Source organism: Dendrobates tinctorius, unplaced genomic scaffold, assembly GCF_039654945.1.
Source record: "Dendrobates tinctorius isolate UK_male_01 unplaced genomic scaffold, ASM3965494v1 ptg000211l, whole genome shotgun sequence".
Taxonomy (NCBI): domain Eukaryota; kingdom Metazoa; phylum Chordata; class Amphibia; order Anura; family Dendrobatidae; genus Dendrobates; species Dendrobates tinctorius.
Genome location: NW_027361878.1, coordinates 18,032,511 through 18,052,717, shown reverse-complemented (window position 1 = coordinate 18,052,717; position 20,207 = coordinate 18,032,511). Strand labels below are relative to the sequence as shown.

General features: G+C 42.6%; 1 protein-coding gene across 1 annotated transcript in view; it reads left to right on the top strand.

Moving 5' to 3' along the window:
* The first annotated feature begins 345 nt into the window (after positions 1–345).
* Positions 346–20,207, top strand: part of LOC141058167 (phospholipase A and acyltransferase 3-like) — a 59,429-nt gene continuing 39,567 nt past the window's right edge. Inside the window, exon 1 of the mRNA XM_073554310.1 lies at positions 346–474. The gene's annotated coding sequence lies outside the window, so the exon portion shown is untranslated. The remainder of the gene's footprint in view (positions 475–20,207) is intronic.

Genomic DNA, 20,207 nt, shown 5'->3' with positions numbered 1-20,207 from the left:
ATATTCTTGAGCAAAACCTGTGTCAGTCTGTCAGTGACTGGGAACAGTGGCGTAACTACCGGGATAGCAGCTGAAGCGGTTGCTTTGGGGCCCAGCCCATATAGGGGCCTGGTCCCCGGCTCCAATCGGCGCTACCCGGGTAGTGTAATTAACTACAACTCCTCCCCTAGCAATGCATGGCTCTAGCACTTGCAGGCAGCCCGCCCTGTGCTTATTCCATCTTCAGTTCATCCGGTGTTCTTCCTGCTTTCAGCGTCCGCTCACTTCCTATGCGCATTAGTAATGAGCGGCTCATTACATATGCGCATATGTAATGAGCGGCACCACGTGGACGCTGAAAGCAGGAAGAACACCGCTGAGATGAGAAGATGGAACAAGCACTGGCCGGGGGCTGCAAGAGACAGAGAGAGAAGTGACTGAGTATAACGGAGGGAGGCTCAGGGGCAGGCTCTGTCTGGCCTGGCGGGCTACCCGGTAAATATACACCATGTGGTGCTGGGCGCTATGTACCATGTGGTGCTGGGCACTATATACCATGTGGTGCTGGGCACTATATACCATGTGGTGCTGGGCACTATATACCATGTGGTGCTGTGCACTATATACCATGTGGTGCTGGGCACTATACACCATGTGGTGCTGGGCACTATATACCATGTGGTGCTGGGCACTATATACCATGTGGTGCTGGGCGCTATATACCATGTGGTGCTGGGCGCTATATACCATGTGGTGCTGGGCGCTATGTACCATGTGGTGCTGGGCGCTATGTACCATGTGGTGCTGGGCGCTATATACCATGTGGTGCTGGGCGCTATATACCATGTGGTGCTGGGTGTTATATACCATGTGGTGCTGGGCGCTGTATACCATGTGGTGCTGGGCGCTGTATACCATGTGGTGCTGGGTGTTATATACCATGTGGTGCTGGGCGCTATATACCATGTGGTGCTGGGCGTTATATACCATGTGGTGCTGGGTGCTATATACCATGTGGTGCTGGGTGTTATATACCATGTGGTGCTGGGTGTTATATACCATGTGGTGCTGGGTGCTATATACCATGTGGTGCTGGGCGCTATATACCATGTGGTGCTGGGCACTATATACCAGGTGGTGCTGGGCGCTATATACCATGTGGTGCTGGGTGTTATATACTATGTGGTGCTAGGCGCTATATACACCATGTGGTGCTGGGCGCTATATATACCATGTGGTGCTGGGTGCTATATACCATGTGGTGCTGGGCGCTATATACCATGTGGTGCTGGGCGCTATATATACCATGTGGTGCTGGGTGCTATATACCATGTGGTGCTGGGCGCTATATACCATGTGGTGCTGGGTGCTATATACCATGTGGTGCTGGGTGCTATATACCATGTGGTGCTGGGTGCTATATACCATGTGGTGCTGGGCGCTATATATACCATGTGGTGCTGGGTGCTATATACCATGTGGTGCTGGGTGCTATATACCATGTGGTGCTGGGCGCTATATATACCATGTGGTGCTGGGCGCTATATATACAAGGTGGTGCTGGGCGCTATATACCAGGTGGTGCTGGGCGCTATATACCAGGTGGTGCTGGGCGCTATATACCATGTCTTGCTCGGCGCTATATATATCATGTGGTGCTGGGTGCTGTATACCATGTGTGGCTGGGCTATATACCATGTGGTGCTGGGGGCTATATACCATGTGGTGCTGGGCGCTATATACCAGGTGGTGCTGGGCGCTATATACCAGGTGATGCTGGGCGCTATATACCAGGTGATGCTGGGCGCTATATACCAGGTGGTGCTGGGCGCTATATACCAGGTGGTGCTGGGCGCTATATACCATGTCTTGCTGGGCGCTATATATATATCATGTGGTGCTGGGTGCTGTATACCATGTGTGGCTGGGCTATATACCATGTGGTGCTGGGTCAGCAACTTAAAATATAAAATTATCAATGCTTAACTACGGTAGTTTGATTGTATTGACTGAGTTACAGGATTAGGAATAATTGCGTTACATTATTTCTAATTCTGTTACTTAATGTGACTCTAGTATGCATTATCAGTAAGGGGGTGTGTCTTGAAGGGGGTGTGGTTTTGAGGGGGTGTGTCTTTAAGGGGGCTCCGTTTAAAAGTTTGCTATGGGGCCCAATCAGTTTTAGTTACGCCCCTGACTGGGAAGGAGGTTCACCTTCCAACAAGACAGTGACACAAGGCATACTTCTAAAGCAACACTTGTGTGGTTTAAGAGGAAATGTGTACATGTTTTTTGAGTGGCCTAGTCAGAGTCCAGACATTAATCCAATTGACAATCTGTGTTCAGACTTGAAGATTGCTGTTCACCAGAGGAAACCTTCTAACTTGAAGGAGCTGTAGCAGTTTCACCTTGAGGAATGGGTAAAAATCCCAGTGGCAAGATGTAGAAAGCTCATAGAGACTTATCCAAAGCGTCCAGTAGCTGTAATTGCCTAATATGAATAGGTAAATGGGTGTGGCCATAGCCACTACTCCACCCCCACTTCTCCCTCGAGTTCCAAGAATTACACCCAATTTTAAGTTTTGACCTCAACTCAAATTCTCCTTCACATTTCTTTGTTGCCTGATATGTCACTTCAGTGCAAATATAAATAAAATTTTGACAGATTAAATGAATTGTTAACTCAGCATGACAAATGTTTAATTCCACATTGCTCCATTGTGTCATCACTGTTCTATCACTAGCAGTGACTCAACATCTGACACAATAAATAAATTAGTTTTGCCCTTTTAGAACATCACCAGCCAACGACAAACTAAGATTGAATGCGTGCCAACATTGTACCCCATTTGTGATGTCACTCGTTAAGGACGGTTAAATGATGACCCATCACAAAAACTGTCTAAGGCCTCTTTCACACTTCAGTTTTTTACAATCAGTCACAATCCGCCAGGTTTTGAAAAAAACGGATCCGCAAATTTGTTTTGAGGATCTGTTTTTTTCCCCATTGACTTCCATTAGTGGCGGATCCTGACGGATTGCTGTCCGTTGCATCTGTTTTTTTTGCGGATCCGCCAAAAGTTGCTGTCCGTCACCATCCTCAAACATTTCAAAACGGAGCTTGCAACGTTTTTTTCTCTGGCGGATCCTCCAGACACTATTTTAACCCAAAATTCATATTCTCTCTCTCTCTCTTGGCCAGCGATTCCTTTAAATTTCATTCATCATTTTCAGGATCCGTCAAAAAACGGATCCTGTGCCATCCGTTCACATCAGTTGAGTACGGATCCGCTTCTCTGCCTTTTTGGCGGATTATAACTGATGACAAATAACTGAAGTGTGAAAGAGGCCTAACTGCACAAAGGGATGGATTTCATGGGCGAGAGGATAGGGTCATTGTACTAAGACTTCTTCGATTTTTTTAATTGCCGTCTCATTTCTAGTCTCTATATTCTGTCCTAGAAATTTTGTGGAAAGGTAAGTGCTTTGACCACAGTCAAAGAATTTTCATGATCACTAGCCAATTGCAAATTCATGTTTTTGACAAATTTTCGGGACCCAAAATTTAATTACCTAATTCTGTATTCTATACAATATAATGCACATATAGACAATAAATTACACATAAATTTTTATGCAAACCTGAAAAAGCGCTAAATGCTTCGAGGAATGAACATTTACAGTCTTTTGAGCGTCTTTTAACCACTACAGTTCTCCAAAGACCCTAATCGGTTAAATATAGTCACCGATCCAATCTCCTGCCGTTTGCCTTTCTTAAGATGCTCTATACTTTACAATAGAATTCAATGGCAAAGCTCAAAGAGCATCTTGCTGGTATTTTTGGTTGAAAAACTGCTAATGGTTTTTTCAGTGTTGATTGGGCTTTAAAGAAAACGTCCAGAAATTGGCTGTAAAGAGATGCCATAAAAATACTGAAAAAATGCTTAAAAAAAATCGAAAGGTCACAGATTGTGTTTTTTTAAATTAAATTTCATTTTAATAGTTTGTCTGCCAAATGATAAAGCTTTGACAGCATGAAAGGTGTACCTTAATTGTACTAAAATGCGGTGTATAAACAGGTTAGTTTTGTTTAGGGCGGAATTAGAGTTAAGTGCATCGATTCATAAAGAAAATTGTTATGACTTTCATGAATAATTTTGGTTCGTACAAATCAGTCAAATTGGTCCAGCCATTTTGCTGAATTCTTTCTCGGGACAGGAAAGGATTAAAAAAGGAATAAAATATATTCAGATGTTCTAGACCCTCCCCACGCTTGCCCTGTTGCCTCATTTCCCCTCTCAATTCCCCGGTCACTTTGAATCAATCAGTCTTTGAATCAATCTTTGCACTCACTAGGCAATGCAAGGCCACATAGAGTGCAATATGACCTGCGAGCAGGGCCTGCAATAGCAGCAGGCAGATTAGGCAGCTACCTAGGGCCCCCGCTTCCCCAGGGGCCCCCAGCCAGTGGCGTGCCGCTACTTGCGGCACACCACATGGCCTATATGGGGCCTTTGAGTCAGGAGGGCCTGCCCAGCACCAGCCGCTGCTTCCCGCCGTGTGCCTTATTCAACTGTATTGGCATCACAGATGCAGATACAGTTGAAAGCAATAATGGAGGAGAGAGCATCATGTGATGCTCCCTCTGTCATCATTCCCCTCTGCCTCTAACACTGCGGGTGCGCGATGACGTCACTTCATCACGTACCCGCAGTGTGCCGGGCAGTGCAGCTGCTGAGACCGGAGCATAGCCTGGAGCAGCGCAGGGAACAAGGAGAGGAGAGGATTGTATTTTTTTTTAATATATCAGTGAGGGAGTACTGGACTGTGGGGCTGTATTATATTCTATGAGGGGTGCTGCACCATACTGTATGAGGGGGCTACATTATATTCTATGAGGGGCAGCCTTATATTATATGAGAGGGCTACATTATATTATATGGGGGGCTGCATTATATTCTGTGGGGGTCTGCATTATACTATATGAGGGGTGCTGCCTTACATTCTATGGGGGAGCTCCATTATACCTTTTGAGGGGGCTACATTATATTCTATTATGGGGCTTTATTATACTCTGTGAGGGGGCTACATTATATTCTATGGGGGCTACATTATATTATATGGGGGTCTGCACTCTACTGTATAAAAAGTGTATTATGCTATAAGAAGAACTATGGGGAGAGCATTATACTATATGGAGTACTATGGGGCACATTATACTATATGGAGGACTATAGCATGTGCATTATAATATATGGAGGACTATGGGTTGTATTATACTAAACAAACAAAATGCTGCTTATTCATCGAGTAAGTGGCTTGTTTATGCCAGAAAAAAAATCATTGTTCTCAGCAGCACATCGCCTAGTGAAAACTGCAGAGATATGCTTCTGATATGATGATACTGTATGGGGGCAGAGATCTATTAGTGATTGTTCTGTCCCCATCATTATTACTCAGCCGGTGAAAAGATGCCAGGAAACAAGAGTCGATCTACTTCAATTCTGTCCATCACTCTCGTTTAGCGGCCTGAACTCAGCGCATGTAAATACAACCGAAATGCTTCTGGGTGAAGTGCAATATATGAGCATTTGGAGCCCGATTTTAAACTTTTGCCCAGGGCCACACTTTGCCCAAAACCTGTACTGCCTGCAAGTCTCATTATTGAGATTCCTGAGTGTTCCAGCAGTCAGATCCCCAATGATCAGTAGGTTATCCTTTATCCTATGGATGGAGGTTAACTTCAAATTATTGGAATCCCTTTCAATGTATGAAAAAGGAAATCTTGCAAGTGCAAGCTACTTTGCAATTTTTCTCTTACTAAAAATCCTCTCTGTTCTCCAAATGGATGGATTTTTAATTCTATTGTATACTGCTTGTTTCCTAGTCTACTAGCCATTTCTGCAGTCTATAAACGGTGGCCAGTTTTCTAGGCAAAGTGTGGTGGCTTCAAGCTCCTTTTTTTGATCCAGCCAGCTTCAGTGATCCTATGCTCCTCCCCTGCAAGAGCATTAAAAGTGAGTGGTGCAGCTGAAGCGATGGCCGGGGGACCACCACAATGCAGGGAGACTATGGTACACAAGATGAGGTGCAAGCAACAAAGGGTTAATTTATTTAAGGGCAAGGAATGCAGTGTTAGGAAAGTGTAAACAGGGGTATGCAATGACATAAAACAATTTACAAAAGTGATACTCTTTAGCTGGGCTGTACAAATGGCACGGAGCACCAACTATTACAGATCAGTGTATTTTGCAAAAGGCAAAACAATACAATAAAGTACAGTGTGCAGCTACTCTAACTATAGCCTGACTGGCTACTCCAGCCACACGGCTACCGTGCTCTGTCTATTGCAGCCTATCCTAAGCCCTAAACATGTGCGCACACGGGGTTAACACTCACAGTAGTTGGTATCTCAGTTCATTGGGGGGGGGGGGCTGAAGCTTTGCAAGATGGTGCGCACTTCTTCCTGGAAGCTCTGTTTTCCTTGTGTGCAAGTTCAATGATGCTCCTAGGGACGATGGATTCCTCCTCTGGGTTTCTTTCTTGTCCTTTCCTCGTGGCTTCTCACGGCAAGACAGGAAAGCCACCTTTTAATCCCCAGAATAGTTTACAAAGTCACAGTCGCAGACTAAACGTTCTTTTACTCACAGCTCAGGCAGGAACAACCTTCTTCCTGCAGAAATTTCGGGTCTGTTCAACACACAGAAAAGCAGCCCCTCCCCTCTGTAGTCTGCAGATGAAACCAAACAGCCTTTACAGCAGGGAAGCGCAGAATGTCCCACTGCTCTAACCAAGGGGGTGCTGTCTCTTAAAGGGGCAGCTTGTCTCTACTGTCCATAGCACTGCCACCCCCTTACACATCCATGCTGTTGGTCCTAACTGTCAATCATCAGGATGGCACCTCCCACTGGCAAACAGGAAGCTGGGATGCTAACAAGTGGTTTACTACTGAAGATGGAAGAAGAGAATAAACCTTTACTGTAAAGATTTACTGATAAACAATTATCCATATTTTTTCGTAAGGCTGGGTTTATCCTATGATCAGTGTCTGTCAAGGCTTATGTCCTAACTCCTGCAAAACGGGATTTGGGCATATGCGCCAACAGAAATATTGACCAAAATGATGCAGACGGAGTCACCATATTTTTGCCATATACGGTGCTTTACATCTATTGTAGATGGACAGCAAGACATAGTCGACTATGTCTTGCAGCCAGCCTCCAATAGGCATATACAGCCAAAAATGATTCAGGACAGAGCTCTCCTTCTGGAAAAGTTGGTCCTTGTGATCATTTAGGGCTATAATATAATGTGACACAGTTTAGCAATTTTTTTTAGTTTTCTTTGCTATTATTTAAATCTTGGTGCCCCATTACTTGCCCTCAGTGGCATAACTATAGTTCTATTACCTTGGTGAAAAATTTCATGTTGGTCAAATGTAAGGGCTTTTGTAGTGTTCTAGGTCCTATAAAGACATAAATGCAATAGTGTCCCCATCATGGTCCCTTCCTATGATAGTGTCTGCCATCCTGGGCCCTTTTGTGTAATAATGTCCTCCATCCAGGTCCCCATCCTGTAACAATGTCTCTCAAACTAAACCCCTTCCTGTTATAATATCCCCTTTTCTGAGTCTATTCCTGTTATAACGACCCCCATACTGGATCCTTTTTGCTATAATGACCACCATCTTGAGCTCTCTTCTTTGTATAATAATGAAGGAAAGAAGGTTCTCCAGCGTGGAAAAGGGAAAATTTTGTCTTTAATGAAGAATTCGCAAAAATAGGCAGAATGTGGATAACATATGGATCCCAGAGAGCTACCAACTGACGCGTTGCAACAATACTGTCTTAATCATTGGTTGGTAGCTCTCTGGGATCCATATGTTATCCACATTGTGCCTAATTTTACGAATTCTTCATTAAAGACAAAATGTTATCTTTTCCTCGCTGGAGAACCTTCTTTCCTTCATTTTCAGCATCTGCACACCTAAGCCCGGGCAGCTGCGTGCGTGGAAGTCATTCCCAGGAAGAAACTGCAAATGGTGAGCTGACTTTCCTTATCCCCATCTCCATCTATACTTCTTTGGATAATAGTCTTCCTTGTATAATGACCCTCATCCTGGACCCCATCCTTTGCCCCCTCCTTGTATAATGACCCCCATCCTGGACACCATTCTGGTATAATGATCCCCCCCATCCTGGGACCCTTCCTTATATAATGACCTCCATCCTGGACCCCATTCTGGTATAATACTTGTATAATGACCCCCATCCTGAGCCCCCTTCCATGTATAATGAACCCAATCCTGGATCCCTTACTGGTATGTCTAGTCTATTTTCTGAAAAATTTTTTTTTAAAAAAGAGCGGCACCCTCTTATGTAGCCGGCAGCTGACTTCACTGCTCTGCACAACTCGTGAGTGGCTTCCCGACGTCAGATGCTGGCTTTTGATTGGCCGGCGGCGGCTCCCTCTCCCACATGGGCCCATTTGCGGTTGCAGCTTCTGCGACCATGATCATTCTGCTGCTGCTTGTCCCTGTCAAGCCAGGCACTAGTTATTATTATTATTAATATTTATTTCTATAGCACCATTGATTCCATGGTGCTGTAAAGAGAAGGGGTTACATACAAATTACAGATATCACTTACAGTAAACAAACTAGCAATCACAGACTGATATAGAGGGGAGAGAGGACCCTGCCCTTTCGGGCTTACATTCTACAGGATGGTGGGGAAGGAGACAGTAGGTTGGGGGGTTGCAGCAGCTCCAGTGATGGTGAGGCAGTAGCTCCAGTAGTGGTGAGGGGGCAGCGGGGATCATTGCAGGCTGTAGGCTTTCCTGAAGAGATGGGTTTTCAGGTTCCGTTTGAAGGATCCGAGTGTGGTTGATAGCCGGACGTGTTGGGGCAAAGAATTCCAGAGGATGGGGGCTATTCGGGAGAAGTCTTGGAGGCGGTTGGGTGAGGAGCGAATAAGTGTGGAGGAGAGAAGGAGGTCTTGGGAAGATCGGAGATTACGTGAGGGAAGATATCGAGAGATTAATTCAGAGATATATGGAGGAGACAGGTTATAGATGGCCTTGTAGGTCAGTATTAGTAATTTGAACTGGATGAGCTGAGGGAATGGAAGCCAGTGAAGAGATTTGCAGAGGAGAAGTGGAGGAGTAGCGAGGAGAGAGATGAATTAGTCGGGCAGCAGAGTTAAGGATGGACTGGAGAGATGCGAGGGTGTTAGCAGGGAGGCCACAGAAAAGGATGTTGCAGTAGTCGAGACGGGAGATGATTAGGGCATGCACAAGCATTTTAGTAGAGTGATGGTTGAGGAAGGGATGGATTCTGGAAATATTTTTGAGCTGGAGGTGGCAGGAGGTGGAAAGAGCTTGGATGTGTGGTTTGAAGGACAGGACAGAGTCAAGGGTTACTCCGAGGCAGCGGACCTCCGGTACGGGGGAAAGCATGATGTCGTCAATTGTTATAGATAGGTCAGGTAAGGAGGATCTGTGAAATGGGGGAAAGATGATGAGTTCATATTTGTCCACATTCAGTTTGAGGAGAAGAAGGAGGATATGGCTGATAGACACTCCGGGATTCTGGACAGCAGAAAGGTGACGTCTGGACCAGAGAGGTAGATCTGAGTGTCATCAGCATAAAGATGGTACTGGAATCGGTGGGACTTTATGAGTTACCCCAGGCCAAGTGTATAGATTGAGAAGAGTAGGGGCCCTAGTTAGAACACAGTATTAGTTCAAAAGAGTCTGTGGCAAAATACAAAGTAACTGAAGCAATCCCTTCTGTGAAATAAAATTTTGCCTGCAGGAGTTTCAGCAAAGAGGAAACCCGACATGCCACGTGTAACTTTTTAGGAACATGCTTAATCCAGTAAGTATTTAACATCAGCTCATAGCAACTGTTTTATGCCTCTGCTGCTGTGTGTATTCTTATGGAAGTAATTTACTGGTACAGGAAATACTTTAAAAAAAACCAAAGTAAAAGAAACTGAAAGTACATACAAGATTCTCCGCAGAGCTCTGGGGGACAAGCTGTAGTGTAAGTAGTCTAATTATTCCTTAGGGTTACAGTGTAACGTTCACAATTGTTTTGCAATTTTCCTATAATCGTTCCACACTTATTATTTACATTTGCGGTTATTTTTGGCACCCTTGATGGCTTTTTTTACGCTAAACTAATAATGTCAGAAAGGAGTGAATATGTATCAGCCGTGAATCATTAGAATATTTTAATACAGTAGCATGTCCAAATACATTCAACTAAAAAGTAATAAGAAAGAAAGCTACTGACCAAGAACTGGGATCACCACAATAAATCACAAAAAATATCAAATTTTTATTAAGTGTCAAACAGACCAAAACATGATTAAAAACATTTAAAAGTCATTAAATGACAATACACCCAAAAAGGTTAATAATATAACCTATGAAGGTACCCCTATAACTATTGGTACAGGTATAATGAAGACAAATAATTGGTCCATGGAATCAATGATAATATCATGTAATTTAGACAATATAGATGTAATACAGAAACATACATGGAAAAAATGGACACAATAAGAACCCAATAGCAGGCTGCTATATACAATATATCATAGATCAAACTGCCCTAAATTGTAAGAGAAGGACATAATCTAGAGACGAGAGAAATATCTCAAGGTACATCTAAGCCCCGAAAAATGGTATACAGAGCCAAATGGCCATACTCCAGAATAGCGCATAACCTGTGCGCTTAAATGCATAGCAGCCGTACCATACCAAAGTTAGGGGGAGCCTGTGGAAAGTGCCCGACGCGTGTCGCTACCACAGAGGTAGCTTCGTCAGGGGCTGAGAGACTGGTCTGACCAACATGCAATATATATAATGCTCATAATACACAATAAGAAACAGCTGCGGTATGTACCTGCATGGTAGCGTGTAGAGAGGCGGAGCGCAATAATCAGTAACACACGAGTCACCGCGCCTGCGTCTCAGAAAACTCCCGGCGTCACTTCCGGCGGAAGAAGGTCACTTAGATCGCCATATCTAAAGTGGGACGGCGCATCCACACAACATGTACACCCTGCCATGGTGTCCCTTCCGGCGGAAGGAGGTCACTCAAACCGCCCTGTCCAGAATAGAATGGTGCGCCTGCGTAACAGTCATTCAATACTGAGAGCCCACGTACCTTCAAAAAGAAGGTCATTTCAGCCGGTTCTCCTAGGGCTGTTTATAAAATGTTATATTTGCTGGAGGAATCACATTACTACACATGAGTCCATCTAGGACAGTGAGAGTATCCAATCACTAATTTATTATAAATAAGTCCATGCACACTACCAGGTTATTACGCATACGTCTTTGCAAATATAGAATATCTCAAAAAAGAGAAAATCTCTCACATCATAAAAAAGAGTAACATAATTTGAACCAAGGTGGAATGAAACGCTTGCTCAACAAATATTCCATATTGAGGACCATAAAAAAACGGTCACTTCAACCATTTCTACTGCGGACACTGCACAACCTAAGAATAAATGCGTCGCTGCACATGCACCCAAACAAATGATGGAGATTTCACACTATACACAATATACCAAAAGATTTTATTAAATCCACGCATACGACCATTACGCATGCGTCTTACACAACTAAGGTGTTTATTGAAAACATTGAACAGCGAACCGCAAAAAGCAGATGCCGAAATAGAATTAATGCAAATATGCTATCTGGAATAGAGCTCATAAAAAATGTGCTGCAATACATAATGAGGGACATATTATTTATTCTAGTACCTGATGGTTATACGTACAATTAATAAACCGTCTTAATACAAATCATGCATCAGAGGCAATGTCTTAATGTCTCCTAATTATGGCTTATAGCTTATAGATGTCATTATATAGAGAAGTCGTAAAGCATAATACACAATTCATAATCAAAGCTGCAATTTTGAATATATAGCGACATATATCACAAATCAAATAATGGACAATCAGGGCGGATGATAATTACGGCCTGCCACACCAAAATATACAATAGTCCTGTATTAGAAGGTGATAATGTTAATTTGAGAACAAAGTATGTACATCCAAATAGATTGAAAAAATTCAAAAAAATTTTTTATTATTTATTATTACAGTGCATCAAAAATACTACCAGAGTGATCCTGGACTCCCTAAGGTTCCAGGTCACTATAATGGTCCATAAGCTACACCCTAAATGGTCTACAAGAAAACACGATGGACATAGGTAGTGTCCACTGAGAAATCCACCTAATGTGAATATGGAAGAGAACAATTTTTGAAAAAATTATTGATGAAAGACGACAATGGCTGGATATCCTTAAGGACAAAAATGTCCAGGAAGGATGGGAAATCTTGAAAAATGAAATTCTCAAAGCACAATTGTTAACAATTCCGAAAAGAGGGAAGAATAGGAAGCATTTAAGGAAGCCAGGATGGATGAACACAGAACTTAAGCACATGCTAAAAAGGAAGAAAAAAATGTTTATAAAATGGAAAGAGGGAGGCATATCTAAAGAAGAATATAATGCTGTCTGCAGAACCTGCAGGGCACAAATCAGATTATCTAAAGCTGACAATGAATTGAGGCTTGCAAGAGATGTCAAAAGCAATAATAAAGGATTTTGGGGATATGTCAAAAGTAAAAGAAAAGTCAAAGATGCTATAGGATTTTTACAGGATGAAAATGATGAAATGGTAAGACAGGATGTTGAGAAGGCCGAACTTTTAAATTCCTATTTTGCATCTGTTTTCTCTCAGAAAGGAAATGTGACATCAACTTTTCTTCACTGTCCTATTAAGGGAATAGAAGAATCCAGGATATCTATAAACAGAAAGATAGTGAGGAAACACTTAGCTAACCTAAATGAATTCAAGTCTCCAGGTCCAGATGAATTACACCCCAGAGTACTGAAGGAGATAGCAGAAGAAATTTTTGAACCCCTCTCCATAATATTTGAAAATTCTTGGAGAACAGGAGATGTCCCAGAAGACTGGAGAAGAGCAAATGTTGTTCCTATCTTCAAAAAGGGGAAGAAGGTGGACCCAGGCAACTATAGGCCGGTGAGTCTGACTTCTATACCAGGAAAGATCTTTGAACAAATTATTAAACAACATGTATGTCAGTACCTGGATAAGAATGAAGTGATTAAACAGAGTCAGCATGGGTTTGTAACTAATAAGTCATGTCAGACTAACTTAATTTCCTTCTATGACGGAATCACTGATTGGGTGGATCAAGGAAATGCTGTAGATATAGTATATCTTGACTTCAGCAAAGCATTTGACAAAGTATCTCATACAATCCTTATTGAAAAAATGACTAAGTATGGAATGGACAAGGCAACTGTTAGGTGGATTCATAACTGGCTTAGTGATCGGACCCAAAGAGTGGTCGTAAATGGCTGCACATCCAGTTGGAAGAATGTCTCAAGTGGGGTACCACAGGGCTCTGTCCTGGGCCCTTTATTGTTCAACATCTTTATCAACGATTTAGATGAAGGAATTGAGGGTAAACTGATTAAATTTGCTGATGACACAAAGCTAGGAGGGATAGCTAATACTATAGAAGAGAGAGAGAGGATTCAAAAAGATATAAATAAACTGGAGAAGTTGTCAGCAACTAACAGAATGGTTTTTAACAGGGAAAAATGCAAAGTACTACATCTGGGCAATAAAAATGAAAAAAGCATATACAGAATGGGAGGAATAGGCCTAAGCAACAGCACATGTGAAAAAGACTTGGGTATACTAATAGATCACAAACTGAATATGAGTCAACAGTGTGATGCAGCAGCAAAAAAAGCAAATGCAATTCTAGGATGTATTAACAGAAGCATACAGTCTAGATCACGTGAAGTCATTATTTCCCTCTACTCCTCTTTGGTCAGACCTCATCTGGAATATTGTGTCCAGTTTTGGGCACCACATTTTAAAAAAGACATTAACAAACTGGAGCAAGTTCAGAAAAGAGCAACCAGAATGGTGACCGGTCTGCAAACCCTGTCTTATGAGGAAAGGTTGCAGGATTTGGGATTGTTTAGTTTGCAAAAGAGAAGACTGAGAGGAGACTTAATAGCTGTCTACAAATATCTCAAGGGCTGTCACATTGTAGAAGGATCATCTTTATTCTCATTTGCACAAGGAAAGACTAGAAGCAATGGGATGAAACTGAATGGGAGGAGACACAGATTAGATATTAGAAAAAACTTTTTGACAGTTAGAGTGATCAATGAGTGGAACAAGCTGCCACGAGAAGTGGTGAGTTCTCCTTCAATGGATGTCTTCAAACAGAGGCTGGACAGACATCTGACTGGGATGATTTAGCGAATCCTGCTTTGAGCAGGGGGTTGGACCAGATGGCCCAGGAGGTCCCTTCCAACTCTACGATTCTATGATTCTATGATTCTAAACATGTCAAATAGAGATAATGCTAGCATTGTAAAGAAAGAATGACACAATGCCAATAAGGCATGTTCCAATGGCACCGATTAAACCTTTTTATGTATCCCTCAATCTGTACAAACATCAGCCCAATAACACAGGTGATGAACAGATATAAAATATACAGCCATATGTTAAAGTTTGGGCACCCCTATTAATGTTAACCTATTTTCTTTATAACAATTTTGGATTTTGCAACAGATATTTCAGTTTCATATATCTAATAAGTGATGGACTCAGTTATATTTCTGGATTCAAATGAGGTTTATTGTACTAACAGAAAATGTGCAATCTGCATTTAAACAAAATTTGACCGGTGCAAAAGTATGGGCACCCTTATCATTTTCTTGATTTGAACACTCCTAACTACTTTTTACTGACTTCCTGAAGCACTAAATTGGTTTTGTAACCTCATTGAGCTTTGAACTTCATAGCCAGGTGTATCAAATCATGAGAAAAGGTATTTAAGGTGGCCACTTGCAAGTAGTTCTCCTATTTGATTCTCCTATGAAGAGTGGCATCATGGGCTCCTCAAAACAGCTCTCAAATGATCTGAAAACAAAGATTATTCAACATAGCTTTTCAGGGGAAGGATACAAAAAGTTGTCTCAGAGATTTAACCTGTCAGTTTCCACTGTGAGGAACATAGTAAGGAAATGGAAGAACACAGGTACAGTTCTTGTTAAGCCCAGAAGTGGCAGGCCAAGAAAAATATCAGAAAGGCAGAGAAGAAGAATGGTGAGAACAGTCAAGGACAATCCACAGACCACCTCCAAAGACCTGCAGCATCATCTTGCTGCAGATGGTGTCACTGTGCATCGGTCAACAATACAGCGCACTTTGCACAAGGAGAAGCTGTATGGGAGAGTGATGCAAAAGAAGTCATTTCTGCAAGCACGTCACAAACAGAGTCGCCTGAGGTATGCAAAAGCACATTTGGACAAGCCAGTTACATTTTGGAAGAAGGTCCTGTGGACTGATGAAACAAAGATTGAGTTGCTTGGTCATACAAAAAGGCGTTATGCATGGAGGCTAAAAAACACAGCATTCCAAGAAAAACACTTGCTACCCACAGTAAAATTTGGTGGAGGTTCCATCATGCTTTGGGGCTGTGTGGCCAATGCCGGCACCGGGAATATTGTTAAAGTTGAGGGTCGCATGGATTCAACTCAGTATCAGCAGATTCTTGACAATAATGTGCAAGAATCAGTGACGAAGTTGAAGTTACGCAGGGGATGGATATTTCAGCAAGACAATGATCCAAAACACCGCTCCAAATCTACTCAGGCATTCATGCAGTGGAACAATTACAATGTTCTGGAATGGCCATCCCAGTCCCCAGACCTGAATATCATTGAACATCTGTGGGATGATTTGAAGCGGGCTGTCCATGCTAGGCGACCATCAAACTTAACTGAGCTGGAATTGTTTTGTAAACAGGAATGGTCACAAATACCTTCATCCAGGATCCAGGAACTATTAATAGCTACAGGAAGCGACTAGAGGCTGTTATTTTTGCAAAAGGAGGATCTACGAAATATTAATGTCACTTTTATGTTGAGGTGCCCATACTTTTGCACCGGTCAAATTTTGTTTAAATGCAGATTGCACATTTTCTGTTAGTACAATAAACCTCATTTGAATCCAGATATATAACTGAGTCCATCAGTTATTAGATATATGAAACTGAAATAGCTGTTGCAAAAACCAAAATTGTTATAAAGAAAAAAGGTTAACATTAATAAGGGTGCCCAAACTTTAACATATGACTGTATATATCCCATACCCACCAACATGGGGGCGGGAGGCCAAAGACAATCCAATGCCCATGTGGGGTCGTGGACAGAAGTATATTTCCACAAATAATACCCTGAGTATCTATAAGCTGTGCTGTATCAATAAAAAATAATAATTAATGATGCACAACCAGATGGTGCTCCAAGTTATAACCATGGACAAAAATAACTAGTTCAATTCACGAGCAAGGATTAAGTACAATATCCGGCATGACATCCTCAGAGCCTCAATAAATAGACAGATGCCAAACAATATTATAGTAAACATAAGGTGCCAGAAATTTATCATACATCCATCTCAAATATAAGGTGAACGCATTGTGAAATACACATATAAAATGATGAAACCAGAAAAAGTTATCAAATATCAAAACCGACAGAGTCGGATAGTGTCCATAAATGGTAAATAGACATAACAAAGTCCAAAATCCAAAGGAGTCAGGCAAGATCCACATTCAGGCGTTGTCCAATTATTCATCAGGCAGGTCATCAAAGTCCTCCGATAGAGAGTCCTGAGGGACAAGGTAAACTTGAAACCAATCCTCCAGAGTTGAAAACCCAATTCATACCGAGTGGGGGTTAATAGATTCTGCAAATAGAATATATGAAAAATCAAGAATCATCAAATCTGTTTATAAAAACCGGTAAAGAGGAGATCCTCATTCAGTCCCAGTGGTGTCTGACTCCTGAGGTTAAAAATCCATTTAGACTCTCGTTTCAATAACTCTAAAGAAATGTTTCCTCCACGGATATCTGATGGAATGGATTCAAGTCCCATCACTCGTATGCCAGTGTTACAACTATTATGCTCACGTAAAAAGTGTAGAGCCACTGAGGTTAAAGTTTTACCTTTTTCTTTGTCGGCCCTCGCCGTATTGATATTGGAGAGATGTTGCTGAATCCTTTTACGAAGTTCCTGCGTGGTTTGTCCAATGTAGATCTTAGGACAGCAACAAACCAAATCATACACCAAGTTTCTAGACCTGCAGTTGAAATACGTTTTAGAAAAAATTGGCGATTTTAAAGTAGGAAGAACGACCCCCTCCCTGCCCACTGTCAGGTGGCAGATGTTACAACCACCACAGGCAAAGGTACCTACCAGGCGAGTACCCCTGTTCAATCTGTGTGTGGGCCTCTTGTAATGACTGTGGCAGAGGGAATCTGTTGTGAGTTCACTACTGAGGGCCGGTGAACTCCCTCTTCTGGTGAAGAAAGGTAGTGAGCCTGATTATCAAACATCTGAGACTAATGATGATGACTGGCTGAGTGGAGTGGCTGACTGGATATAAGGCCGCCCACGCCTTTTTTGCCCTGCGGGTGATTTCTCTGTGGGATCCTTGGAGACCAGTCTGAATTCCTGCTCATCTAAAGCTAAGTTTTCTGCTCTGCCTGTTGCATTTTTGCTTTGCCTTTGTTTTGCGCTGTTTTTCTGGATTTCTGCCATTCCCTGCTGGGGTGAGCTGAATTCCTTTAGCTCTCTCTTCAGAACGTACCTGAGTGCTGATATAGCTTTTGAAGCGTAGCTGCTTCAGGGTCTTTTTTCCATATCAGCTTGTTGGCTTATTTTGTTGAGAGGGTTTTTTGCAGATTGCAGACAGCAACCGTCCTTTCCTTTCCTATTTAGTTAGTTTTGGGCCCCATCGTTTGCTCAGCCTATCTTTCTGCCTGTGTGAGTGTTTTTTTCATCTTGCTTCACCGTCATTATATGTTGGGGGCTGCCTTTTGCTTTGGGGTCTGCTCTGGGGCAGTTTAGATTTCCTTTTCTGTCTTTAGGCTATACAGTTCTCCGGCTGTGATCGAGGGGTCTAGGGCACCGTAGGAACCCCCCACGGCTACTGCTAGTTGTGTTGATAGGTTCAGGGGTCTGCAATCTGATAGTTGCCAACTTCTCTGGTTTTCTGGACGTAGCTTCTATTTTTGTGTCTGCCTCCTACGGTGACTCAATCATAACAGAATCACCCGCCATACCGCAGATCCTAGGGTACTCAATAGCAGGAAAGAATTGTTAAAAAAAAAAAAAAAAAAGTGTATATTTTTTCCTCTATATCTCTGAGGCCGTAGGGGGAATTTTTTTTTCTCTCAATGGAGATAAAGCAATTGTCTGATTGTGTGGAGCAGCTCGCTGCGGAAGTGCGGGGAATTTCCGCCTACCTTGCTGATTCACATGCTGCTGAACCAAAGATTCCTACACCTGATGTATTTTTTGGGGATCGGTCTAAATTTTTGAATTTCAAAAATAATTGTAAATTATTTTTTGCCTTGAAGCCTAACTCGTCAGGGAGCTCCGTGCAGCAGGTTAAAATTGTCATCTCCTTGCTGCGTGGCGATCCCCAGGATTGGGCGTTTTCTTTGAAACCAGATGATCCTATTCTGACTAATGTGAATGCATTTTTTCAAGCCTTAGGGTTATTGTATGACGAACCTAATGCCATTGATCAGGCAGAAAAGACCCTGCTGGCATTGAACCAGGGTCGAGATGCTGCAGAATTGTACTGTCAAAAATTACGAAAGTGGGCGGTCCTTACTACCTGGAATGATAGTGCCTTGGCTGCTCTCTTTCGGAAGGGTTTGTCAGAAGCCGTAAAAGATACTATGGTGGGATTTCCTGTTCCCTCTGGTCTTGACGATTCTATGTCATTAGCCATTCAGGTTGATCGGCGTTTGCGCGAACGCAAGACTACACGAGAGGTGTTGCCACCTGTTGAACAAATGTCTGAACCTATGCAATGTGATAGAGTTTTGTCCAGAGAGCAGCGTCAGGAGTTCAGAAGGTGTAATAAGTTGTTTTTTCTGTGGAGATGCCTCGCATATTATTTCTGCCTGTCCTAAACGAGAGAAACGCTTTGCACACACGTTTCTGTTGGTGGTGTTCAACCTAAGTTTCTTCTGGCTATTACTCTGATCTGCTCCCTGTCCACATTTTCCGCCAAGGCTTTTGTGGATTCGGGAGCAGCTCTAAACCTAATGGACTTGGATTTTGCTAAATGTTGTGGATTTCCGATGACACCTCTGCAGACGCCTATCCCTTTGAGAGGGATTGATGCTACTCCTTTGGCAAAAAATAAACCTCAGTTTTGGACCCAGGTGGTAATGCGGGTCGCCCCTGACCATCAAGAAAATTGCAGATTTTTGGTGTTGCATAATCTGCATGATACCATTGTTCTGGGGTTTCCATGGTTACAAATTCATAATCCAGTTTTGGATTGGAAATCTGTGTCTGTGGTGAGTTGGGGGTGTCGGTGTGCCTTTAGTGAGGCTCCGGTGTTTTCCACCTCTCCTCAGTCGCATGATGTTCCTGATTATTTGGCGGACTTTTATGATGTATTTAGTGAGAGTGAGTCTGCGTCTCTGCCTCCTCATAGGAGTTATGACTGTGCAATTGAACTGAGCCCGGGGTGTAAATTTCCCAAAGGTCGGCTCTTCAATTTGTCTGTACCCGAGCACGAGGCTATGCGATCCTATATTAAGGAGGCGTTGGAGAAGGGTCACATTAGACCATCCTCGTCACCCTTAGGTGCCGGTTTTTTTTTGTAGCCAAAAAGGATGGATCATTAAGACCTTGTATTGATTATCGTGCCCTCAACAAAATTACTGTTAAATATCAGTATCCGTTACCCCTGATTTCGGATCTATTTTCTAGAGTTAAAGGTGCTTGCTGGTTTACCAAGCTTGACCTCAGGGGGGCGTATAATCTTATTCACATTAAGCATGGAGATGAATGGAAGATGGCGTTTAATACTCCGGAGGGACATTTTGAGTACCTGGTGATGCCTTTTTGGCTCACTAATGCCCCTTCTGTCTTCCAGTGCTTCATAAACGATATTTTCCGAGATTTTGTCGATAAATTTTTGATTATCTATCTGGATGATATTTTGATCTTCTCCAAGGATTGGGATTCTCATGTGGAACATGTTCGGACTGTGTTCCGGATCTTGAGGGAGAATTCCCTGTATGTCAAAGGATCTAAATGTCTTTT